Below are 27753 nucleotides of genomic sequence, written 5' to 3' on the forward strand. Positions count from 1 at the left end.
TTCGGTTTCCATTATCGCTGAAAAACAAAAACGCCCAGCTCAAAAAAAGATAAAACGTCCATGTTTTTCGAAAATACGGTTCGGTCCGCCCCTTCACGGACCTGTTCTCGGAGATAAACGCCCATGAGATAGACGTTTCCGTTGCGATTATGCCCTCTAAGTATGTTTCCTCCAATCCCGAACTTATCTAGTAATCTTATTAATATATTACGGTTTTACCATGTCGAATGCACTAGACATGTCGAAATGGAGGAGGAGGATGTTTTTTGCCTATTGCTATTTCCTGCTTGAATTGACTAGGAGTTTGAGTAGTACTCAGTGGTGTGCTGGAAGCCGGCTCGCAAGATCCAGTTGTTAAATTTTCTTCCGACTTGCGAGCTGGTTGTTAATAAGCGCAAGCCGGCTCCCTCCCTCCCTCCTCCCTCCCTCGGATCCGGTCCCTCACCGACTCCTTGTCCTTCGAATTATTCGGGGCAGGCAGTCTTGCCTGCCCGCTGCCAGCGCTGACTCTCCTCCGCTGCCTGTTTGCGCTTTAAAAATGGCCGCCGAGACTTCCAGAGGTGGCCTCGCGAGACTTCTGCTGAAGTCTTGGAGGCCGCCCTTGTAAGTCTCGGTGGCCATTTTGAATCGCGATCCGGCAGCGGGGGAGAGTCAGCGCTGCCTGCCCCGAAGAATTCGAAGGACAAGGCAGGTGACTCAGAGTCAGGTCGGTGAGGGACCGGATCCGGAGGGAGGGAGGGAGGAAGGAGGGAGGAGAATTCGCTGAACAACTCGGGAGGGGTGGCAGGGGAGAGAAGGGAGCCGCTGGGCATGGGGTGGATGGAGGGGAGAGAAGGGTTGCTGGGTATGGGTGCATGCAGAGCAGGGGAGAGGAGGGTCCACTGGACATGGGTGGATGGAGGGCAGGGGAAAGGAGGGTCACTGGGTATGGGTGCATGCAGGGCAGGGGAGAGGAGGGTCGCTGGGTATGGGTGCATGGAGGGCAGGGCAGGGGAGAGGAGGGTCACTGGGTATGGGTGCATGCAGGGCAGGAGAGAGGAGGGTCGCTGGGTATGGAAGAATCAGGTGCTCAACATTAAAGTTTATATTTATTTACTTATTTATGGCATTTTATCGCACATTAAACATTTTATCGCAAATTAAACATTTGGAGTGGAGGAGTGGCCTAGTGGTTAGGGTGGTGGACTTTGGTCCTGAGGAACTGAGTTCAATTCCCGGCACAGGCAGCTTCTTGTGACTCTGGGCAAGTCACTCCATAGCCACATTGAGCCTGCCATGAGTGGGAAAGCGCAGGGTACAAATGTAACAACAAAAATTAGATTGGGATCATTTAATTTTTAATGTGGTAGCAGATAGTATATATGAGTGAGACATCCAAGCATTGTCTCACTCATATATACTATCTGCTACACATTTGCTTATTTCCGATCTGACGAAGAAGGGCAACCTTCGAAAGCTAATCAAGAAATGTATTAAGTTATGTCCAATAAAAAAGGTATCATCTTATTTTCTTTTCCATGTTTTATTTTGTTTGATTTCTATGATAACTTTAAGAGTGGACTAACACGGCTACCACACCTCTCTACTTTATATAATCTGAAATCTCACTCTCACTGTGGGCCTGTGTTCCCATCGGAGCTGCTGGGCTCCCACTCTCACTGTGGGCCTGCATTCACTTTAGATCTGTTGGGCTCCCACTTTTATAGCAGTCTACACATTTATTGGTACTGCTGAACCCCCGTTTTTTTTTTTTTTTACAGTGTTCTATACTTTTATTAGAGCTGCTGAGCTCCAACCTTTATTGTAGCCTGCCCTAGGGGAAGGCTTTCCTCAACCATCATCTTTCACAACATAATTTCAAACCAGGTAGACGGTGGTGATACCAGGAAAGTACCTCCCACAACAGGCAGCTTGCTTCTGAGGCTCTGCTTCTGTCACAGCTGTTCAACTCTCACTCTCACTGTGGGCCTGTGTTCCCATCGGAGCTGCTGGGCTCCCATTCTCACTGTGGGCCTCCCACAATAGGCAGCTTGCTTCTGAGGCTCTGCTTCTGTCACAGCTGTTCAACTCTCACTCTCACTGTGGGCCTGTGTTCCCATCGGAGCTGCTGGGCTCCCACTCTCACTGTGGGCCTGCATTTACTTTAGATCTGTTGGGTTCCCACTTTTACAGCAGTCTACACATTTATTGGTACTGCTGAGCCCCCGTTTTTTACAGTGCTCTACACTTTTATTAGAGCTGCTGAGCTCCAACCTTTATTGTAGCCTAGGGTTACCATACGTCCGGATTTACCCGGACCTGTCCTCCATGTCCGGGCGTCCGGACGGATTTGGCCATTGCCCGTTTGTCCGGATTTCTGGACAAACGGGCTGGCTGGCGGCGCCGCGGGACTCCTCTCCCCTACTCTACTATCCCTGGTGGTCTAGAGGTACCTCTTCGTCTTCGGGGCAGGAAAGAGCCCCCTCTATCTTGCCCGGAGCGCTGCTGCTAGCTGCCCTGCATACTGTGAGTCCGGCTCTCGGCTTTTCAAAATGGCCGCCCGAGAGTTGAAGCAGCCCCACGAGACTTCAACTCTCGGTGGCCATTTTGAAAAGCCGAGAGCCGGACTCAGAGGATGCAGGGCAGCTGGCAGCAGCGCTACAGACAGGAAAGAGGGGGCTCTTTCCTGCCCCAAAGAGGTACCTCTAGACCACCAGGGATAGTAGAGTAGGGGGAGGGAAGGTGATGGGGGGAGGAGGGGGTGACCGGGGGAGGGGAATATACTTCAGGGGCGGGGCGAGGGCGTGAAAGGGGCGGGTATGGGGTGTGAAAGGGGCGGGGCAGTGGACGTGAAAGGGGCGGGACGTGAGAGGGGCGGGGCAAATGTCCTCTTTTATGAGGACAATAAAATGGTAACCCTATTGTAGCCTGCTCTTGGGAAGGCTTTCCTAAACCATCATCTTTCACAACATAATTTCAAACAAGGCAGACGGCTGATGATACCAGAAAGCACCTCCCACAATAGGCAGCTTGCTTCTGAGGCTCTGCTTCTGTCAGAGCTGTTGAAATCTCACTCTCACTGTGGGCCTGTGTTCCCATCGGAGCTGCTGGGCTCCCACTCTCACAGTGGGCCTGCAGTTATAGTGTATAGTTCTTATTCCTATTGTGTAAGATGGGTACACATCAATCTATCCCTGAATATGTACCTTTGCTTTGACTTCTATTTAGTTGTAAGTGCATTATTTCACCCGAAGTGACACCTGTTATTCCTGCTGAAACCATATTTAACTAACTCATATCTATTGTCTACTATTCATTGTATACAACTTCCTTTACATAGTTCCTTATACAGCAAACTGCTATTCCACTCTAATAATTGGTGACAACCATGAGACGTATCTGAATAACCAGGGCCGGTCTTAGGCAGAGGCGACCGAGGCGGCCGCATAGGGCCCGTGCTTAGGGGGGCCCCGCGTGGAGCGCCTCAACTCTGCCTCTCCCTCCGACCCCGAGTCGCTCGGACCGAATGATTGATCCCGCGCCACTTGCACCGATTCGCTCCATGCCCACAGGCCCCCCCACTCAGCCCGTGTCAGCTCTCTCGCGAGTCTCGCCCCCAGGCAGCACAATGTGCAGAACTCAACGGCCCCGCCCGACACAGAAGACAGACAATTGCAGACTTGCAGCAGCAGCAGGCACGATGAACGTCTCACCCCAGCTTCCTTCCGCCTTCCCGCTCAATTATGTCCCGCCTCCTTTGATGGTGTTTCGGACCGCGAGGGCGTGCGGGAGTCGGGAGACGAGTCATTGAGTGGAAGGGAAGGAGCTGGAGCGTGGTCAGAGCCTGAGCCATCGTTGATTCGCTGGGCCCTGGGGAGCTGAAGTGCGGCAGTGCCTAGTCCAAAGAAAGTCTCAAGTGGAGCACGAGCAGTGAGCACCCACACCCACTGGACCCACCACCGCCGCCTGGAGGAGCAACGAGCAAGTTTGCCCAGTGATTCGGGCAAGGAAGGTATGACTGATGTGATGATGATTGATGATGCAGACTTTTGGTTGAGACTGAGACATGAAGTTCTTTCTGGAACCCAGGCTGAGGCTGCATGTGTGCTTAGGTGTTAGAAGAAGCTTAGCTCTGGTCTCTGGAGTCAAACCCAGGTGGTCTTCTACATAGCAGATTAACTGTCTCTGTCTGGGCTGGGGCTGGCCTCTAAACCAAACTTTTAATGCATAAAGGTTGTTTAAATACCATAAGACAGTGGTTCTTTATTTAATTATTTAAAATAAAACCAAACCAAGTTAACATGGAACCAGAATTTTGTTGGTGGCAAATTTCATAACTCACAAGACAACTAACAATAGAAAATGTTATTTCTGTTGAGGAGATGCATAGTGGACTTGAACTGAATAATTTCTGGGGAGGGGAGGTTTCATGATAGCATTGTGCTTATTATTTCAATCAGTGTTCTTGTACAAGTTTAGCTTCATTTGTCTTTATTTGAAATTTCATAAATAAAAAAATTTCTAAAAATGGAATAATCTTATCAATGGGGTGGAGCTAGGGTGTGGGCGGGGCGATGGTAGGCAGGGCTAGGATGGGCAGGGCTAGGATGGGGCCCCACCAAATTGGTCTGCATAGGGCCCCGCACTTGCTAAGACCGGCCCTGTGAATAACTATTCCTAATTCAACTTCGTCTATTATCAAGGACTGATAACTTATAACTTTACTCATTGAAAACAATTTCAAGGACCCATCTCTGGGCACCTTCACTGTCGACTACCAATCAATCCAACATTACAGGAATATAACATCAAGATGAATACCACTCAACTTTTCTTCTCTATCTACTCACTTACCCTAATTCGCTACATGCTTACCACCCCCCTACCAGAAACTAAAAGCATTCTTACAATTTACATACCTTATCGACCTCCCAAGCACAATGCATTTCCCCATAATAATAACAACCAAAATAATGGAATTAATACCTCATTTGAACAACATCGAAATAAAAGAAAAATGGGCATAATAAATCTTCACTACTAGTTAACAGACAACTAAGAAAAATCAACATAACCCCCAATCTAACTGATCCCTTTCAAATAATCCAAACAGGATATACAAATGCCAGATCAGCTGTCAACAAGGCTACAATATTAACAGATTGGATTACTGATGACAACCTTGATCTGCTAATTATTAATGAAACCTGGATTCATAGTCACAATGACCCAATTTTACTAGATCTCTGCCCTCCAGACTACAAAATTACTCACTGGCCAAGAAATGGAAAGAGAGGAGGAGGCATTGCATTAATTTACAAATCCCATCTTACAGTAACAACCATAGCTGAATCCATGACACCACAACTCGAAATTGCCTCAATTAGTATTAATCATTCTACCTTGCTTGACAATCTAAACATCATTTTGTTTTATAGACTACCAGGAAACTGGAAAGAATGCCGGCCACATCTCATGAACTTCGTCTCAAATGCTTGCATGTCTAACTCTAATCTTCTTATATTGGGAGATATAAACTTGCATCTAGAAGACCTCAGTGCAAAGAATACACAAGAATGTAAGGATTTTCTCAAACTATGGGAAGTCAATTGGATTAATACTCAAGCAACACATATCAAAGGACACACGCTCGACCTCTTCACATACAAATTTTCCTCTGATCAAACCTTTACAATAACAGATATAAAATGGACAGAAGTACCATGGTCAGACCACTTTAAACTACATATATCCATGCAATGGCGGACAAAAAATCTGGTCCAGAAACAAGAACGAAAATCTTTCACCACAAGAGGCCAAATTGATCCGGTACTATTTTGGCAACAGTTTTACACGAACGAATGGACAGTTCAAGCAGATTCCAATCAATACCTTTTAAATTGGGACAATAGATGCAAGTACATACTTGATGCAGTAGCACCATTACAAACAAAAACATCGCGAAGACATTACTCACTTCCTTGGTTTAACGACGAGCTGAAAAAACTAAAAACTCAAGCAAGGAGGCTCGAACGTGCATGGATAAAATGAAAGATGAACAAACATTCACTGCATGGAAACAAATGTTAAGAAAATACAAATATACTATCAGACAGACTAAAAGGTCATATTACAAATCCAAAATTGGACCAGATTATAAAGATTTACACAAGTTATTCCAATCTGTTCATAACCTCCTAAATACTACACCGGTCACCTCAACTAATTCAGATACCCCATCAGCAAATGATCTAGCCACGTACTTCAATGAAAAAAAATCATTAAACTAAGATCCACCTTACCAACTAATTCCTCTAACTACGAAATATTCATTGATTGCCTGGACTCAACCACCGATGAATATCCAGTAGACCGTACATGGACAAATTTCAATTCTCTAATGGAGGACGTAGTCACCCAAGCGATCAATAGATTCACCAAATCCCATTGCAAACTAGACACATGCCCCAGTTACTTAATAAAATCTGCCCCTCAACGCTTCCTAACAGACCTCACATCCTACCTAAACCATATGCTCCAACATGGATTCTTTCCTATGGATACTACTTACACCAATTCCCAAAGATCAGAAGAAAAAATTAAAACCAATTATCACCCAGTTGCATCCATCCCTCTTGTAGTTAAGTTAATGGAAAGCCTAGTAACTAAACAACTTACTGATTACTTAAGCAAATTCTCAGTATTACATGCATCCCAATCTGGATTCCGTGCTAATCATAGTACTGAAACAGTTCTTATAACATTCCTGACTAAATTCAAACAAATTATTGCAACTGGCAATAATGTTCTCCTCCTCCAGTTCGATATGTCCAGCGCGTTTGACATGGTTAACCATGGTGTTCTTTTAAACATCCTAGAATACTTTGGAATTGGCGGAAATGTATTGAATTGGTTTCACAGCTTCCTAACCGCAAGAACATATCAGGTGATATCTAAGTCGATCATATCATCACCATGGAGACCTGGATGTGGAGTGCCTCAGGGATCGCCGCTTTCACCGATTCTCTTTAACTTAATGATGCTACCATTGGCCAGATCACTATCCAATCAAGGCCTAAACCCGTATATTTACACTGATGACATTACGATATATATTTCATTAAGAACAACTTATCAGAAAATTGCAGACAAAATTAATAACAGCTTCCAAATAATGAACTCATGGGCGGATGCATTCCAGCTTAAGCTTAATGCAGAAAAGACGCAATGTCTTATCCTTTCATCGCAGTATAACAAGACCAATTACACCAACATAAATACACCAAGCCACACTCTTTCTGTTGCAGATACCCTGAAACTCCTGGGTGTTACTATTGACCGAAATCTTACCCATGATTGCCATGTGAAAAATGTTACAAAGAAAATGTTTTATGAAATGTGGAAGCTTAAAAGAGTGAAACCTTTTTTCCCAAGGGAGATATTCCACAAGCTGGTGCAATCATTGGTACTGAGCCATCTGGATTACTGCAATTCCACTTACGCAGGATGCAAAGTGGAAACCATTAAGAAACTCCAGACTGCCCAGAACACCGCAGCCAGACTCATATTCGGAAAGGCTCCCATTAAAAGATCGAATTGCATTCAAAATCTGCACCTTAGCTTATAAAATTATTCATGGAGAGGCCCCATCATATATGTCAGACCTAATTGACTTACCAACATGAAATACCAAAAGTTCATCATGTACTTTCCTAAACCTCCACTACCCCAATTGCAGAGGTCTTAAATACAAATCAATACATGCATCTAGCTTCGCCTACCTCTGCACAGAATTATGGAATAAACTATCGAATACTATAAAAACTATGCACGACTTGACTGTCACGTCTGTGGCCATGACCCCTCTCAGACTCACCTTATTTCCTGTGGTCAGCTTCTGAGCTGGCTTCTGTCTGTTCTTTGTGAGTTAGTTCTGTCTCTGTCGCTGTGTGCTGGCTGTATTAGATTGTCGGTGTGCTGTCACCCGTTCCAGATTTCAGCTCAGTCCAGTCCGGATCTTCCAGGCTGCCCGACCCTTAGTTGCCTGGTGATTGTTGCACCTGAGTCTCAGCTGCCTGCTGGGCTTATTAGCCATTTGGAACCTCTCTGCCTTTGCCTTTGCATTGCGTCTAAGGCCCTGGTATGTTGGTGCTTGTTGCACTTTTCCTAGGCCGGTTGTTTGCCTGAGGTTCTTGCCTGTTTCTAGTTAGTCTGTGTTTAGTTTAGTTTAGGTTTTCTTGCTTTCCTTGCCTGGTTTCTTGTTTGTAATTCTGTGTTTAGTTTCTGTTTGTCTGTGTTCTGGCTTTGGGGCTGCTTGCAGCTCTTATTTCTGTGTCTTGTTAGTCAGTGTTTGTTCCCTGTTTATTGGCTGTTCTGCAGCTTTCTGTTCTGCCCTTTAGCTTTCCCTTCCTTGCCCAGTCTCCTGCCTTGCTGCCCATGTTCCTCCCTTTCCCCTCTGACCCTCAGTCCCTGTGCTGCCTTGCTGTTATCCAGTCCTGCCCTGTCCAGCAAGTCCTGCCGGCCACCTGAAGCCCAGAGCTCAACCCTGGGTGAAAAGTGGCCAAGTGCAGGTGAAGCCTAACTGCTTGCCTGAGATTTGCCTAGTCTCTGGTGTGGGGTGGTTTTGCCTACCACTGCCACTCCTCAGCAGTGGCCCAAGGGCTCACAACCCAGTTTCCTGTTGTGAAAACGTGACATGACAACCTTCCAGAAGTTACTGAAGACGTACCTGTTCAAAGAGACTTACAAAAAGAATCCTCCTTAATGACTTGTTTCTAATCTATACCAGAACCAACCAATATTGATCTCTTCTGATTTGATTATTTTATCATATTATCATTATTGAACATTACATTTTTCCTACTCTCACTTGTATGTTATGTATTATCATTTTATTTACCCTACCTACCTGTTATTTTTGTACATTAATTGTAACAATATGCTAAACCTCTTACTCTGTTAATGGTGATGCCATTGCTATATAATGTAAGCCACATTGAGCCTGCAAATAGGTGGAAAAATGTGGGATACAAATGCAGCAAATAAATAAATAAATAAATATCATGCTTCCCATCAGTTTGACTGACAACGGAATGGATGCTACTGGACGATAGTTAGTGATTTCATTTGTTTTTTCTTGGTGTCTTTTGGTATCGGAGTGAGTAGGATATTGCCATTTTCCTTAGGGAAGAGACCGTGCTGAAGCATGTAGTTTAGGTGGGATGTGAGGTCTGTAAGATTCCCTGGCCTCCAAGGTGTTGAGAATCTCTTGTACGGATTCGTAGGAAGCCAATGGAATCTTATACTGGCGTACAAAGACAGGCTTACTATTTGGTTCCGTCAGCACTCTGGTGACATGCAGGTCGGTGAGCCCACAATCATACGAGTCTACAGCAAACAGTTCCTTGTATGTGTACAGCAGCCTGTTCCACTTGATCTTTCACCATAGCATCAAATTCTGAGAGAGGCTGATTGGGTGGGATTTCCACTTGCTCTTCAATTTCTTCCTGCAGAGATGAAGTTCCAACAGCGTTCACCACTCTAGCCCTCTGGGGTTGACACATCCTCCTGGACAAAATCAAGAAGTCATCTTCCAACTGCACTTGTGAACCCGTTGCATCATATGGCCAGACAAACTCCAGAGATATTAGGCCTCTGGGAGAGGTAAACAGACCTTCCGTTGTCCCCCCCCCCCCCCCCACCGGCAGGTGTTCCAAGAGGGAGGCAGCCTGCCAATAATAGGCAAACTTACCTCAACATCAGGAAAAGACTCTCCCACCAGAAATCCAAAAGGGTCATCTTTAGACACAACAACTTCATCTGATTGCAGATTGGTGACTAACAAGTGAAAAGGAGCCCCAATCACTTCCAAACATGGCAGAACACCGGTGGACAACCCTAGGTCATGAAAATGCGAATGAGGGTTGAAGAACACCACTTTGTCCAGTAGACGCTGTCCTTGTGCAAGACAGAGCTTGATGGAAAAATCCCTCACTCTTGCCGGAATGGTCACGTCTGCATCGCAGACTACTTCGCAGACCTGGGGTATGGTCTGTCCCGACTTCAAGCTAACAGGTGTTACTTCAAATTCCACTGGACCGCCATCCAGTCGGCTCCACAGGACCAGGTTCACCAAGTCCACATAAACTCCCAGTCGTACCAGGCAATCGGAGCCCAGACATAAGGGCTGTTGTAGGCCTTTCACAATAGAGAAGTGGTGGGTGAAAGTCTTCTGTCCCACAGTCAAAGGAAGGCTGCAAATTCCCACCAGAGACTTGGCACCTTGTCCAGGTACCTGGACAGAAGTGTCGTGGAGCCCTTACTGAAGGGAAGTTGCACAGACTTGCGCAGCCGATAGAACAAGGTGTCACTGATGAAGGAGACGTCACTAAGCAACAGCAAAGTGGACTGAAACTGTGGAGTGTCAGCTATCTGGACTGGGATGGTGTAGGCATCATCCTTCTGTTGAAGGTCAGTCAACCAGCGAGGATGTGGTGGATCCGGACTGGAAGTGGGAGTAGCGGTCTCTTGAGGCAGGTCCGTAGCATCGTCTGGAGCGTCCGTCGCCGTAGGCGAGTTATTCAGGACTATCTCCAGGTTGTCATCATGTAGAACAATATCAGCTATCTGACCCATCTTGACATGGATTACTTCACTACGCTGAGTCCCCCCCCCCCCCCCGGTGCACCCGACAACTGGAGCTCCCAGGTATGAGGATCTTCTGTTCTGGAACTTAATTTGAATAGGGGTCTCCCTAAGCCCTACAGAGCTGGAACCACTGACTCGGCTCACGTGCTTCACTTTCCCATATGGAAGAGGCTGTGTGGCTTGGGACCAGATGACTTTGTCGACATAATCCAGGGACGGTCGCAATCTCATCAGAAGATCATTTCCAATTAAGAACTCTTCACCAGTACTGGTAGTAATAATGGCAGGGTGTTTGACAATCATCTCGCCAATCTGCAAGGCAAGCCATACCTGACCCACAGTTCCGATGCTCTGATTGCCATAAGCCACCAGTGATAAGTTGCATGGGGTGACGTGCAGCGTATTCCGACCCCCCCCTAGAGATGCCTCAAGTCTCTGGAACAGACCCTGGGTAATCAGGGTCACCTCTGAGGCTGTATCCAGTAGGCCAGGACAGGAAAACGTCTGTTGAATCAACAGATCCAAGGTGAATCTGTACCCTTTAGGAGTCAACTTCCCTAGAAAACACCAATTTTCCTTGATCGAGTCGTATGACAGAGGCCCTTCCAGGTTCAAGGGCTGGGCCTCAGCTTTAGTCACCGCGCACTCCTCACTGGCAGATGACAGAGCGTCCACGTGGACAATGGGCATGTTGGTAGGTGAAGCAGGAGCCGAGCCTAGTCATGCCAGGTCTTCCTCGTAATAAACCGGATCTTCTGCTATTTCAATGGACTTGACACTAGGCCCAGTTTCGACGGGAAGGTCGGGAGCCTTGTCCTTACTCTTTTGGTATTGGCTTCCGGTCTGTCCTGGAGAAGCAGTCTGAGGTGCGACTCTGGAATTTGGACTCTGATGTTTTGCCACTTTTTGATCCAATTGTGCTTCCAGTTCCCTGATCCTCTGCATGGCCCACTGTTTCTGATTATAATGCCTTCTTCTCTGGTACGGTAGTTGTTGCCCCTCCTGCGCTGTGGGAGGTGCTGGGCCACTGGACTGGCGAGGTTGGGTCGTACTCCCCCGGGGCTGTAGGGAAGGGCTTGCCATTCTGTTCTCCAGAGAAAGTGAGGATGTGACTGCACAAATGCTGGGTGTAACCCCCGGACTATGATTCTTAGCTGTCTGTTTGGGTGTTGCTCCCGTGGACGGTGAGCGACACATATCAAAAATCGCTTCGGCCTGCTTCAGAAGGTGTGAATAAGGTTCATTTTGAAGTCCTGCCAAGGGAACTTTTACTCGGTCAGGCAGACCCTTCACGAAAAGATTTCTGAATTCACCAAATTCAAGATCCCTTGCATCTGGCGCGGTATCCTCCTGATAGAATGCTTGTTTTAAGCGAAAGGCCCATTCCCGCGGACTCTCATTGGGACCACAGCGCATAGTATAGGCCGCCCGTTTTGCTTCGGTGTTATCTGAAAACAGACCGTAGCGCTTCTTTAAAGCTTGTTCCACGGCAGACAGGTCCTGGCTGTCTTCCACCATAGCTTCCAGGTACGCCTGGCATTCTTCATCAAACGTCCACTTAAGTAAATCCAGTTTATCTGCCTCTGCCTGGACTTGTAGAGTATTAAAGATTTTATGTACTGACCGCAAGTGGGCATGAATTGATACCTTAGACGACTCCTTAAAAGGTTTAATCATCATGTGAATAGTTTTCATTATTTGTGAATGTTGTTCCCTGGATAAAGTGGCATGTTTGGGTGTCTGAGTGTAGTCCCGCCATTCACCAGCAGGAGGCGAGAGCAGTGGCGTGGATGTGTTGCTGAAGGTGTAACAGTATCAGTTTATTACTGAAATATGTAGCATATTTGCTGGATTATATATACAGCAATATATTTGTGTATCTTTTAAAAATATATATTTGACACGGCAGCAGAAAGAATAGTTTTATTTCAAGCCTCTCTCTCTCCATTCCTTTTTCTGGGAGCTTCTGAGAGCAGGAATAAGTTAACTACACACACTTAACAAACACAAAAGAGCTTCCTCTGCCCTCCCACCTAAAAGAACTGAACAAAAGATGGACTAAGGTGGGCACCTGAATAAAACAAAGGACTCAGAGGAAGCATAAACAGAACATTTGCCTGTCATCAGAGGTATACCTGCCCCTCCCATCATCTATCAGACAAATGGACGCCAGGACATCTGCAGAAAGAAGGACTTATAATGTGGTCATGTGAACAGACTACATTAACCATAATGCCTTGCAAAATATCCAGGACATGCACACACCATGCTTCTCTGCTAACATTATAAAAGGCCTGGAAACAGCCCAGCTCGCTCTCTTGGGACCTGCCTCCTCTTGGGACCTGCCTCCTCTGGAAACCTGCCTCTCTTGGAAACTGCTGCTCTCTTTGGGGTCCGCTGATGCCTTGCTCCTAAAACATGTGCTTACCTAATGCTGTTCATACTGTGTAACAAGGACTTGTAAGTAACATAACTTTTGATCTACCTGCTACTTTGTTCTATTTTACGCACAGATTATCTGTTCTAAGATCCCTTTAAAACCTACCTCTCGTGTGCAATTGTATATTAAATCAACCTTTTTTGAAGCTAAAAATACGGTCTCTTGTGTTCTAAGTATATTGAAGCTATATATATATTTAATTTATTTAATTTATTGCAATTATCACCTTTGGTGATTGGTGGAGAAATTAATATCCTAAAACTTATAAATACAGCACCTGCTCTTAAATTATAAGCAGTGGCGAGTTGCTCTAGAGCTATTTCCCCAAAATAAATCATTTCTTGTAACAAAGGCAGCAGGTCGTATAGTGTTCTGTGCCCTGATTGGGCGGAGTCTGTGCTCCGGCATACGGTCGCAGGCCTCAGGAGCTAAGAAACTATACCGGGGAGGAGCGGTCAGGGGGCGATTTTGAGGGCTGAGCTTGGACCTGCTAGGTTCCCACACATGGCTAGAGGGCCTTTCCTCATCCCCTGTCTCTCCCTCACCGTCGCTATCTATAGGCTCAGGGTCATCACATATATTCTGCACTTGCTGACGTATGGTGTCTAACTCCCCTTTGCAACGCTGTAAGGTCCAAAAGCAAGAATTTTTCTTTTTTAGAGCCTGATCTAAGCGCTGTAGGAGAGATTTATTCTCCTCCCATGTCAATGCAATGCAACAGCACCTTCAACTCCCCTCTGTGGCCCATCTTGAAGAAGAACAACAGCTGGAGAATTGCCCTGGACTACCGGCAGCTGAATAAGCGGGTACCTTTGTCCAGGTGGCCTATGGCTCCGCTGGACCAAAATCTGGCTACCATCAAGGGGGCTAAGTATTTCACCAGCTTGGACCTGGCATCAGGATTTTGGACCGTACCTGTACATCCACAGGATCAGTATAAGCTGGCCTTCACCTTTGGAAAAAAACAATATACGTGGAACAGAACTCCCTTTGGGTTTCTCAATTCACCTGCTGAATTCAACATCTTTCTACACAAAGCACTCCCAGATGCTGAAGCTCGAGGGACTGTGGTCTATGTGGATGACATCCTGATCAAAAGCCCTACCTTTCAAGATCACTTGGCAGAGATTGAACATGTTTTCACACAGTTGACAAATGCTGGAGCTAAACTGACCCTGGCCAAAGGACAATGGTGCAGAAAAGCACTGAATTACTTAGGGTATGACATTTCCGCTGATGGTCTGAGACAGAAGAAGTGAGTGCAGGCCTTACAACAACTGAAACAACCTACCACTCTCACTGAACTCCGTTCCTTCCTGGGAATATGCAACTACTCCCGACAGTTCATAGATGAGTATGCGGAGATCACCCGACCCTTGGTCAAGCTATTGAAGAAAGATGCACCATGGGTTTGGGGTCCCGAGCAGAAATCTGCTATGCAGGAGCTGAAAGATCAGCTCAGCCACTTTCCATGCCTCGCGTACCCTGAGGGAGGTCGCAAGTTCTACGTGGATCTGGGATACTCCAATCACTCCATGAGCGCTGTCTTATATCAGAAGTATGATTCTGATAAGCGGGTTGTGGCCTATGCCAGCAAAGGCCTATCTGATGTGGAAAAGAAGTATTCAGACTGTGAGAAAGCATTGTGGACCACTGTATGGGCTCTGCAACATTTCCGGAGTTACATCCAAGGGGAGAAGCTAATCGTGGAAACTTGTCACCAAATAGTCGGTTTCCTGGGGAGCGACCGAATCAAATCCGGTCGGGTGTCCAACAGCCGGATAGTCTCCTGGACATTGGCTCTTCAAGGATGGCCTCTAGAGGTAAGGTGTACTCAAAAACATCGTAATGTAGTAGCCCAAGGTATGGCTGACCTGCATGATTGTGCAGGACATGATTCCCTTGCAGGTATGCCCGAAACAGATGTTCCCCCACAGGAGAAAGAACCTCATCTGCATCATTCGTATGATGAGAAGATCTGTGATACTATGCCAAAAGTCTATGTGGATGGTTGTGCCTTCCGCCGCGACACAGACCATGAGTTGGTTGCAGGTGTGGGCGTGGTATGGGATCCAACCATTCCTGAGGAGACTCTGAAGCACAGCTTGGGTTCACAGACAAATCAATATGCAGAGATTGTGGCAGCTTTGGTGGCAGTACAGTCTGCTGTACGGAGAGGAATTAGGGAACTAGTCATATGCACTGATTCGGATTATGTGAGACAGAACTTCGTCTCTCATCTACCCAATTGGAAGCAGAACAACATGCTAAATTCTAAAGTGAAACCAGTACATCATGGAAATTTGATTCTGGCTTTGGATCAACTGGTATGGGACCATGACATGACCATCTATTGGAAGAAAGTCAAAGGACATGCCAAAGTTGATAGTCCAGATAAGATAGGGAATGATTTGGCAGATCTACTGGCGAAGGAAGGTGTGCTCACAGGAGACCTATGGCGGCTCTCAGAACCTGATACCGTGGCAGTTCAGGCTGTCACCCGACGGCAAAAGAAGCAGCTCTGTGAGACTCCAGTATTCCAGTGGAACAGTGAAGTCCCATCATTTGATCTTGTCACGGCTCAAAAGGCAGATCCAGTAGTTGGAAGATTTTATGAGTACCTCCAGAATCCGCAAGAACACCCATTGACGGAAGAGGAGTGTCACAATGAAGAACTAAGGATACTCTATACATCCAGAGAGAAGTTCGAGATCCGCCAGGACCTGCTTATTCGGACGAGTAAGCATGGCATTGAACAATGGGTTGTGCCCCCAGCATATCGTGGCATCATGTTGCAACATGCTCATGATGAACCCTGTGCAGGACATCGAGGTGAAGGCATCACCTACGAGACCTTGAAGCAGGTGGCTTATTGGCCCCACACGCGTCAAGATGTACAGCTGTATACTCGAGGTTGTCTGACCTGTTGTCGTTTCCAGCCATCATCTCATCGAGCACCGCTCAGGAAGAAGGGTATTGCTATGCCCTGGTCAGATATCCAGATTGATTGGATTGGACCTGTGGTTCGATCCACCAGAGGCAATAAGTACATGCTGACCGTCACCTGTCTGTTCACCAAGTGGGTGGAATGCCTGCCTGCACCCAATTGCACCGCCGAAACCACGGCCACCTTGCTACTGAATCATGTGTTCAGTCGGTGGGGTTTGCCTATGCGAGTGGATTCAGACCAAGGATCTCAGTTTACCGCAGAAGTGATCCAACACATGTGGAAGATGCTAGGCGTAAAGAGTAAATTGCACATTGCCTACCGACCTCAGTCCTCAGGACAAGTGGAAAGAGCTAATCGTACCATCGTCACCATTCTGAAAAAGTATGTATCCTCTTCAGGTAAGGATTGGGACATGAAGTTACCATTGGTCCTCATGGCCATTCGTGCCACACCCCACCGTTCTACGGGGGTGTCACCTTTTGAGATGATGACAGGGAGGGAAATGATGTTACCAATTCATTTGCTTTACAGGACTAATGATGTGAACTTGTCCAGTGCTACTTCCTCTCATGAATATGTCACCCATTTACGTCAACATTTGCAAAGTGCCTTTGCCTTTGCCCAAAAGAACTTGGAAAGTAGTGCTAGAGGTAGAAAAGCCTACTATGATCAAGGGACTACCTCCAAAGAGTACCAGATTGGCGACAAGGTATTCTATTTCAATTTTGCAAGAAATAAGGTTAAAGAAAAGAAATTTTTGCCCACTTGGCATGGTCCTTTCTCTATAGTGGAAAAAGCTTCACCTGTGGCTTACCAAATTCGCCTCAGAAAAAATTCTCAAGGTGAAGATAACCTTAAATGGGTCCACATCAATCAGTTGAGACCATGTCATCCTAGTCATTTGGTTCCAGATACCAGCATTGTTGAGATGACCCAAACTAACCATGAAGCAGAATAGCTGCGTGTGCTTTTGTTTTTCAGTTACGAAAGAAAATCAATCGGGAAGATGTGGTGCAGTTGTCAACAGGATTGATCCAGTCTCCGTTCCTGATGTCATTCCTCAAGTTGTTCATGACGCCCTGCTTCCTAATCCATTGTGGTTTCCAACATTCCTTCCCCTTGTTCCTCATGATTTTCCTCGTTTAGTCATGACTGTTGGATGTTTTTTTTTTTTTAATCTTTTCAAGAATCATTCTTTTGTTCTTGTGTTGGGGGGGATCTGTGTGGTTTTACTTTATTTCAACCGATCAAGAGATCTGAAAGTGAAGTTTGGGATGTGTTTTGTTTATTTGTGGACATTTCATTGACTTTATTTTTGAACTATGTTCAATGCTTATCATCATCATCACCATGACGTGGACCATCTTGTTCCTGTTGGAGGTCTTCTGGATGTGAGAAGTTGTCCATGTGCACCTCATCACCCCTCGAGGTCCACTATGAGATTGAGAGACTATGTGTAACTCTGTTGAGTGATTCTCCATCATATATCAGTTTACGTCCATTATCAGAATATGTACTCACCGTGCGTTTTATAGGATTATGATTTGATATTGATTTACTTCATGTGTTAAGACATGACTGCTAACACCCTATAAGTTGTTCTAGCATTAGTAATTGCTGTATTAGCCTTTTTGTAACTTAGTTGAACAATGTGTTATGATTTTAGGAAGTTTTTGCTTCTGGTAACATGAATAGAGTGTTAGTGTGGAATTACTGACATTTATTGTCCCTGTGTCCTTAGTCTTGACCATGAGTCCTGATTTCACCCGTCTGGTTGTATTGCTAGTTAGGTTGGAGACGGCTTTTACTCCCTTGCAGTAAATGCCATCTGCAAGGGGGGGAATCTGTAGGGCTATTTCCCTGTGAGCCTCACTCTGCTGGTCTCTGCCTGTGTATACAACTATGTCAAGATGGAGTCTGTGAACTAAGACCCTGCACTTCAGTGACCAAGCAGATTCAACTTTCTGTTTGTGGCAGAGCTCTGCTTGTGGTAAATAACTGGCAGGTCTGGAAAAAACTCAAAGATATGCAGTGGGCTACCTGACCCTTGCACCTCCCTGATGAGCTACAGGGGGTAAGGCCATGGTGCCAGTGAGTCTGATGAGAGACAGGAATGCATACCACAATGTAACATCTGGAAGATCAAAAAGGTTTTTCTTGCTCAGGGAAGGAGCTAGACAAGATCCTGATTGGTTGCTGTCTGGTCACCTGGGAATCAGGGGCTAGAGAGCGGTAACCAAAGAAAGAAAGAAAGTAGGACAAGAAAAAGGACAGACTGAGGAGAAGGAAGCAAGGGAGAATTTGTCTGGTTCTACTGGAAGAAGGGTAGCTGAAAAGAAGACCAGCGAGACCTGAAGAGGTCCACAACCTTGTGAACTGACCATCTGAAGAAAGTACCTGTTGGTTCAGCTCTACCGGCCAGAGAGACTGTAATCCTGCATGCTGCAGAGAGCCTGTGCTGTTTCCTAAGACGGGGACTCGCTGTGGAAAACAGCTGGAGTCTAAAGGGAAAAACCTGTGTCCACTTCATCTGAGAGACCACCTAGAGTCAGCTCGGTGAGAATTACGGGGATTTATTTCCTATAGTCGGGGATTAGCTAGTGGGTTCTTACCTCAGCAAAGGCGGGTTAGTCAGAACTTTGTGATCAGGAAGATGTGCTGCTAACTGTATTACTTCATGACCTAGTCAGTATTACTAATCAGGATTGTGTAATAACCTAGTAACCAGTGATGTCAGTGTTTTAGTTAGACAATACATTCTACAGTTGCTTATCAGCATAAGGGAGCTACATTTGTACAGCTGAGCTGTAGTGTAGGGTGTATTATTCTATTTTCTTACCCATATAATAAATTAATATATTTCACAGCAGTGACTTTACTTTTATTCCAGTTCTCTCTAACAGAAGAAATGTTCTGGTGTAGGACCAGAACAGCCAGGTTCCTTTATAATATATAACCCCTGGACAGAGCTAGGAAGTTGGTTTAGCCAGACTTCTGTAAACGGAACCTGGGAATTACTCATTGGGTAGCTTTGCCCAGAAGAGTTATTCATCTATAAATGCTTACAGGTCTGCTATGAATCGGTCAGGGGCGGATTTCATTAGGTAGTTGGGACAGGTATCTAGTTTACAGTGAGTGTTGGAGAACCTGCTGATCGCCTGTGCAACTCCATCGACGGTAAGGAGGGCGAATTTTAACCAGGTTCGGTCAGCTGGGTATTCTCCTGTGGTTGGGTCCGACTCATTAAGGAAGATTTCGATGTCAGTGTTGTCCTGAGGTAGCGTGTTGTGTAGGTTTCCAATTTTTTCATTTGAAATAATTAGCAAGTTTGTCTGCAGATGGGATGTCTGTATTCGATGTAGTGACCAAGTTGGTGTCTAGGAATTTGTTCATGAGTTGGTATAATTTCTTTGTGTCTTTGTAATCTGTCCCTATTTTAGTTTTATAGTATGATCTTTTGGTCTGTCTTATTGCGTATTTTCTTTGTGATTGTTTCCATGTGTTGAGTGTGTGTTCGCCTTTCTCCATGCTCGTTCGAGTTTCCTGGATTGTTTTTTTTTAGCTTTTTCAGTTCATCATTGAACCATGGTATCGAGTTATGCTTATGTGAAGTTCTTGTTTGTAAGGTTGCTGTTTCATCTAGTATGTATTTGCATCTTTTATCCCATTCCACGAGGTAATATATGGAGTCTGTTTCTGCTGTCCATTCATTGTTGTATATCTGTTGCCAGAATGTTTTCGTGTCTGTTTGACCTCTTGTGCTGTAGGATTTGTGTTCTTGTATTTGGTGTGATGCCTTCTTCCGCCAATGTAGGGATAAATTTAATTTGTAGTGATCAGTCAAGGGTGTTTCTGTCCATTTAATATCTCTTATTATTAGGTTCTGGTCTGTTGAAAGTTTGTGTGAGATAAGATCAAGTGTGTGCCCTTTGACGTGGGTTGCTTGCATTTGTGGCCCTTTGAGATCCCATAGGTGGAGGAATTCCTTACATTCTCGTGCGTTGATTGAGTTTGGGTCTTCTAAGTGAAGGTTGATGTCTCCTAATACTAGTACATTGGAGTTGGTTACACATGTGTTTGAAATGAAGTCCATGAAGTTAGTCTGGCCTTCGTTCCAATTACCTGGAGGTCTGTAAAACAAGACACAATTCAAATGATCGCGTAGGGTTTTGTTGTGAATTCTGATTGAGGCAATTTCAAGTTGAGGTGTCATGGACTCGGCAGTGGTTTTGGTGGTAAAGTGGGACTGATAGATTAGTGCTATGCCTCCGCCTCTCTTTTCCTTTCTGGTCCAGAGTGAGATTTTGTATCCTGGAGGGCACAGGTCTAGGATTATGGGGTCCTTTTGGTCGTGGATCCAGGTTTCATTGATGAAGAGTAGGTTAAGGTTTTCTGCCATGATCCAGTCTGTTAGTATTGCTGTTTTGTTTACTGCAGATCTGGCGTTGATGTAACCCACTTGGATTGTTTGGAATGGGTCTTCTGCGTTTGGTGTTGTGTGGACTTTTATTAGTTGTTGTTTCTTTGTTGAGGTGATTTTGTTTGGACCCTTCTTTGCATTCTGTGGTGGTAGTCCACATGTTGGTGTTCTTTCTTTGTTTAAGTTGTTGTCTGTTTGATGAGGTGTGGTGTATCTGATCTTTGATGATTGTATAGTATGTGTATAATGTTACTTTCTGCAATAGGGGTGGTTAGTGTTAAGTGGATCAGTGTTAAGGAGTAGATTATTAGCAGTAGTTTGAAGGTATTCATTTTGGTTTCTTTTCGCTGTGGACTACTAATTGTTGCTTCCCTCTCTTCACTGATTTAAGTTGCTTCCCTCTTTTCACTGACTTAAGAAGAGGGTCTGCCTTTCAAGCTGTTGAGATCAGTACTGGATCCGGTTTGAGTGATAAGATAATGAGCAGAGGAGATGGGAGGGGGAGAGTAGCTCTGAGTCAGGGTCCTCCCTCAATCAGTCTCTTAGCAACTAATTGCTTCCCACCCTTCTTGCCCAGAGGATCTTCAGGGCTCAGATTTCTGGCTTTAGCTGGAGGAAGAAGGGAGGGGAACTTCAGAGCACCTTCAAGGTAATTAGCACAGAGGTGTGGCAGATGCAACATAAGTGGAGTGGAGGAGTGGCCTAGTGGTTAGAGCAATCCAGAGGTGGCCAGTTCAAATCCCACTGCTGCTCCTTGTGATCTTGGGCAAGTCACTTTACCCTCCATTGCCTCAGGTACAAACCAAGATTGTGAGCCCTCCTGGGACAGAGGAATATCCAGTGAATGTAACTCACCTTGAGCTACTACTGAAAAAGGTGTGAGCAAAATCTAAATAAATAAAGAACTCAAGTTGGAAGATTCCATCTCACTCTGATATCCTGCTTCAAAGTTTCTGATCAATTCTGCAACAGTCACTTTAAGCTAATTTCATTTCTTAATCCTTTTTATGCTTGCTTAAAATGTTAAAATCTTCATAGATTTGCCAATACAAAACAGTTTTCCTCCTGACTTCTCTGGCTGCCTTTGATTGCTGACAACCCAGAGGGGAGGGGTTGCTCTTGAGCAGGAAAAGGTGCTTGAAAGACAAAAGGAAGGTACCTGACTTAATGGCTCTTAGGAATGTGGTCCTAGGTGCCCCCTCTTCACTCATAAGGGCTATGGTAGTGGTGTACAGTTGGAGGTAATGGGTTTTGGGGGCTCAACACACAAGGTATGGGAGCTGTATACCTGGGAGCATTTTATGAAGTTCACTGCAGTGCCCCATAGGGTGCCCGATTGCTGTCCTGGCATGTCAAAGGGACCAGTGTACTAAATATGCTGGCTCCTCCCACGTCCAAATGGCTTGAATTTGGACATTTTAGACTTGGACGCAGTGGCGTTCCTAGGCTGGCTGACACCCGGAGCAGATCGCCGATGCGCCACCCCCGGCGAAATTACACCCCCCCCCCCGGGTGCATTTTTACCTGCTGGGGGGGGGATGCCGTGCACCTGTCGGCTCCAAGTCCGCTTGTTTCCTGCTGCTCCCTCTGCCCCGGAACAGGAAGTAACCTGTTCCGCGCAGAGGGAGCAGCAGGGAGGGAATGAGTGGACTTGGAGCCAACAGGCGCGCGGCAGCCCCCAGTGGCGTGCACCCCGGGTGGACCACTCCCACCGCCCCCCCCCCCCCCCCTTGGTACGCCACTGCTTGGACGTCTTTGGTTTTGAAAATGGGGAAAATCAAACACATCCAAATCCAAGGACGTCCAAGGTATTTTTGAACACAAAGATGGACGTCCATCTTTTTTTTAAAATTACCTTTTCCCTGCCTCCGAGTTTGGACGTTCTACAAAGACGTCCGAATTCAAACTTAGACGTTTCGTTCGAAAATGCCCCTCCATGTCAGTTCTTATGCCTCAAAATATGCCCAAGAAGATGATGGATAAACTGTGGCCTTATTACCCATTTCAGTGGTATACTCAGTGATTGGGGTGACAATTTCTGGAGAGTTAAGTAGAATGTTTCATTTTTCTCCAATACTGCAAAGGGTTGGGGCAGAAGAAAGTTTCTCTCCTCTTCCCTAACAACTAGAATTTATGTGATTAAGATGAATGCATCCCTGGGCTGATATTTCTCTTTTCTATTATACCACGGAAGGGTTCTTTAGGGATTTGAACTGGTATACAGCCAACTTTATATAAGGTCTCAAATTGTCTAGAATTTCACTGAAAACATTGTTGATGCCTGAAGGCCTCTTCTTGCCTGATTGAAGTAGCCCAACTTTGGGTAACTGCATGCTGGTTTAAGCCACATCCAGAACAGCATTAGATTGGGGGAAGTAGAGTTGAGCTCTTTTTTGTCCCTGGCTTGTACTGGTTTAGCCCATCCTTTGATAGCTCCAATTTTGCCCATTTGCTGTCAGGCTTACACAGCTAGACAGATCAAGTTTGCCTCCGATTTTAAATAATCACGACTTTCCCTCAGGGTGTGATACGTGGGCAATTTCAAACAGGGCTAACTTGAGTTACTGATTACATTAAAGATGGGAAGTTTAAGTCAAAAAGTGAGGTTGAACAGAGGGTAGAAGAATTGGTCATTCCAGCAGTTTCTTGGCTACAGTTACAGAACTTTATGCAGCCCATAGATCAATCTTCCTTCAGCCCTTTATGGGAATTAATTAGGTTATTCGGAAGATGAAAAGGGCTTATTGTATGGTATCTGCGATGTATCAGTGCTTTTTGTAAGGTCATGGTATGCAAAAATTTGCATATCAGAGGAAAAGGGAGAATGATATGAAAATTATTTTGACTGACTTGTAGTGAGAGCAGTCTGGGAAAGATTTTGATCTCTACTAGCAAAATCCTGTACCAAACACCAGCTCTTGGTTCAGGAGAGGATCCTTAGCATGTGTTGGACGGGCTGTCCTGACAGGGGAACTTTTAAACATTTGTGGTGAGATTGCCCCAGGGGTCAAGTTTACTGTCAGGCAGTGAGGAACATAACATAGGATATCATGGGTTGACTCTTAGTGGACGATTATACACTTATGTTGGGGACATGGGATTCAGCTCAGGGACGCCGAGAGGAGGGGCAGGGGGAACAAAATTCCCCGGGCCTCCAAGGGGGGCCCGGCACCGCAGTCCCACCCACCCTCCGTCGTCGACTGTCTGCCACCGGGCCAGTCCCCCTGCATTGAAATAACAGCGCCTCTCACCTCGGTGTGAAAGCGCTGCAGGCAGTAGATCGCCTCCCTTCAGCCCTCCTTCCCTCCCTGTGTCCAGCCCTCGTCTGACGTAACTTCCGCAAGGGCGGGACACAGGGAGGGAAGGAGGCCCGAAGAGAAGCGATCTGCTGCCTGCGGCGCTTTCACATGGAGGTGAGAGACGCTGTGATTTCAATGCAGGGGGCCCGGCCTGGTGGCGGATGGAGGGGGGGCAGCGACCTCGGAGGGGGGGGGGGCGGCGGGGCCCCGGGCCCAGCCCAGTCTCTTGGCAGCCCTCACTCAGCTGAAAGCTTATCGAGAGATGACTTGCCTAATTTTTTCCTCCTTGTACAGCAGATTATGCAAACTTGAGGAGCTGTGTTGTAGCCCAACATCACTCTCACAGCTTGGATGTTGAGAAGGTAACTATAGATTTTTTAAAATTTGTTTTAAGTGGAGGAAGATTCCTGTCTGGTGTGCCAGAGAAGGCTTAGACCCTTTTTCCTGTCCCACACAAAGTGCTTGAGCATATTTTACACCTGTCTGAGTCAGGTTTGAAAACCAGCTCCTTAGGTATGCCTTAATGAAATTGCCCCTACTCCCAAAATGTAGAAGAGAAACCCATCTCTGTATCTCATACCTGTGAACTGAAGTACCTGACCTAGAAGGTCCTGTTTTTTGTGGGTGGTAACTTAAATGTGCAGATTAAGCTCCAGGATCTAGTAATTGATCTAGTTTACAATAAATTTTACATTAACAGGGTGGTTATGTGCATTCATCCTAATTTCTTCCTAAGCTGGATTTCCACCATAATCAATCTATTTTCCTGCCAATATTTTTTCCCGCACACATTGGATAGCAAGATAAACTTGGTCTTCTATTTGGAACAGACCAAAGCTCTTAGAAACTCCACTCAACTTTGTTTCTTTAGACCCTAACAGGATGAGCACTGCTGGCAACAAATAAATGCTATCTAAGTAGCTGGCACACTGCATTTCCTTCACTTATGCTTAAGCAGACCTGACTCTTGAGGGACATGTGACAGCTCAGGATGTAAGAGCTATGGAGCATCAATTTGCCCACTTGAGATCAGCATCCAGGGAGGAAATTGGCAAAGCTAGAACATGGTCTTCTGATCAGACATTCATAGCCCACTACTGTTTGGAAAAGGACTCCTGTCCTTCCTGACAGTAAGTTTCATCAGTCAGTCCTCCAGAATCTTGTTGGAATCCAATTCCATTCTCTCTATGCCCATTTCTTTTCTGTTCTAGGCTGCTTTCCCTTCCACGCCCCTCCCCCCCCCCCCCCCCCCCCCCACCAAAAAAAAATGAAAAAGGCAGACTACCATTAAAAACAAATGTTGGTGTTTACCTGTTGCAGTGCCTGTTCCCATTCTTTCTGTTGAAGATAGCCTGTAGATTAAGCATCCCAAGCTACGGGGACTGGCTATTCTGCATATACTCAGAGAAAACCTTCAGGCTGATAATCAAAGCCATTTAAATAGGCAGGAGAGCTTCCTGTGTATTAATTTAAATCGCTGTGCCTGCCTAGCCGCAAATATTCAGCAGAACTTAACCGGCCGCTGAATATACCGGGAGTTATGTAGGTGACAGAAGTTTTCAGTAACGCCCACATAGTCCTAACTAGCTATGCGGGGGCTGGCACTGAATATTGGGCTGGGGCCTACATAACTACTGGGTTGCGGCCTGAAGCTGCTCCACCCTCCCTGGTGCCTCCCCCCCCCCCCCCAAGCATAAGAGTGATCCCCCTGCCTCTCTGCAAAGCCAACCCCCCCCCTTTCTCCCCTAGCAGACTCCTTCCAGCAAAGCCTGACCCTCTTCCTTGCCCTTCCCTCAAGTTGTAGAAGACCTCCCTGAAGAGGCCTGTGGTCTAGTGGTGGTTGTAGTAGGAGTGAACCCCATTTTCTCTTGCTCTTTACAGCCCCTGTTAAAAATAGCTGCTGTAGTGATTAAAGCGCATAAACACTTAACATAAATAAATCAACTTAATTTAGAAGTTTGTTCTACAAAGGAAATAATATGCATATTTTCTTTAAAATAGTACTAGCACAGGACGGAAAATATATGCTTATACTTTAGGTGCGACCACTTACATCAGCCACAGGCTAAACTGCCAAGAAACCAGCCGAAATGATAATATTGTAACTACGTCCTGCCCACACTCCACTCATGGTTCAAAATACATGATATCACATTTAGGCATGAGAATAGAACACAGCATTTACACATGCATCTGGACATATATATATATATATATATATATATATATATATATATATATATATATATATATATATATATATACATGTATGCCAGTATTCTGGCCACTTTTGCACACTCTTGGTTTTAGACTTACCCTCCAAATTTCCTGAACTAAAAGCACAAACCAAGACTGCCAGAATTTCAGCCATTACAGAATACGAGCCCAAGTGCACAGTTTCAGGCCTAACTTCAGGCACGAGCACTTATGTCATATCAAAGATTAGTGTAACTGTTGCAGGCAGATGCAGAACTCCTTGTATTGTATAACCCATGCATCTAACTGCTAGGCACACCGCTGGCTGCCCATCATGATGGAATCGGCATGCACAACTTCTAAAAGAGCGATTAAGGGCAGTTGTGTGCACAAATGCGAATTGGTGCCAACTAGGACCAATTACACCAATAACAGCCAATTATTAAATTACTAGTAAAAAAAGCCCGTTTCTGACACAAATGAAACGGGCGCTAGCAAGGTTTTCCTCGGAGTGTGTATGTTTGAGAGAGTGTGTGTGAGAGTGACTCTGTGAGAGAGAGAGAGTGAACGTGCGAGTGTGTGTGTGTGTGACAGAGAGAGAGACTGGGTGTGAGTGTGTCTGTGAGAGAGAGAGTGTGTGTGTGAGAATGAGAGTGTGTGCCAGGGGCCCCCCTCCCTCCAAGTTCCAGGATCATCCCCTCCCTCCGAGTTTCAGGGTCATCCCCTCCCTCCCTCCGAGTTTCAGTGTCCCCTCCCTCCCTCCGGGTTTCAGGGTCCCCCCTCCCTCCCTCCGAGTTTCAAGGTCCCCCTCCCTACGAGTTTCAGGGTCCCCCTCCCTCCCTCCGAGTTTCAGGGTCTCCCTCCCTCCCTCCGAGTGTCAGGGTCTCCCTCCCTCCCTCCGAGTTTAGGAACTCTGCAGATAGCGAGTTATGCTAATAGGGAATCAGTCCAGCATTTGCTATTAGGAAATAAGGCCTCTTGCTAGTATAAGGAACAGCAAAGTGTAAGGGATGCTACGTGATAGTCATAACTCATGCAAGAGCATGATGACGACGACCACGCCTAAGCCCAAAAGGTCGTTACTCTCGCAACCAGCAACCTCTTCCGGTAGCAAAGAGCAACAGTTAAACACTGACCTTTCCAAGGAGGTTGGTTTAACGACTTTTCAGTTGAGCAATGGCAATGGTCACCTTCACGGAGCCCCGCTCCTTCTTTCCACCTGCTATTTGCGCTTTCCCTATCTCGCCTGGACCAATCTCTTGAACCCAACTCACTTAAGGGGGCGGGGTCGCGTAGAGGTAGGTGGGGTTTCCGCTCCGGCGGAACCTTGTCTTTAACCTTGTCTTCACAGACGCGCAGGCTTGAGAGCCGCCTTTGGCACTGCTAGCCAGTTCTTGTTATAGCTACAGCAGCTGTTCACTTAATCGCTATGTCTCTACTTACTGTTAATATGGTGGCTGCCCGCCTCCTGGCACCTAAGGTAAGAAGTCACGCGCCCCGCACCCTCCTAGGTCAGCCCTGCCACCCAGGGGTGTGGCCACAATGGCAACGGTGACATCAGCCAGGGCTTCGGAGCCTAGCAGACCAACTCCAAAGAAAGCCAAGGACACAGGCAGCCAGACGCATAGAACGTTGGGGGTGAGAATTATTATATAGGAAGTTGCGTGTGTAACTGCTCTTCTTCTATCACTCGTGCACCTAAATTTACGTGTGCAGAATTAATTTGGAGGCACAAGCTTATAGAACTCGGGGTAATTGTGCATCCCTACTGATTACAGCAGAGATTGCAGCATTCCATGCAATTTGGTTTGGAGGACAGTAA

The 27753-nt window shown here is 46.0% G+C and overlaps 1 protein-coding gene across 5 annotated transcripts in view; it reads right to left on the reverse strand.

Moving 5' to 3' along the window:
* LCP2 (lymphocyte cytosolic protein 2) overlaps positions 1 to 27753 on the reverse strand; it is an 888998-nt gene that overhangs the window by 369540 nt on the left and 491705 nt on the right. The window lies entirely within an intron of this gene.

This window comes from Microcaecilia unicolor, chromosome 8 (genome assembly GCF_901765095.1).
Source record: "Microcaecilia unicolor chromosome 8, aMicUni1.1, whole genome shotgun sequence".
NCBI lineage: Eukaryota > Metazoa > Chordata > Amphibia > Gymnophiona > Siphonopidae > Microcaecilia > Microcaecilia unicolor.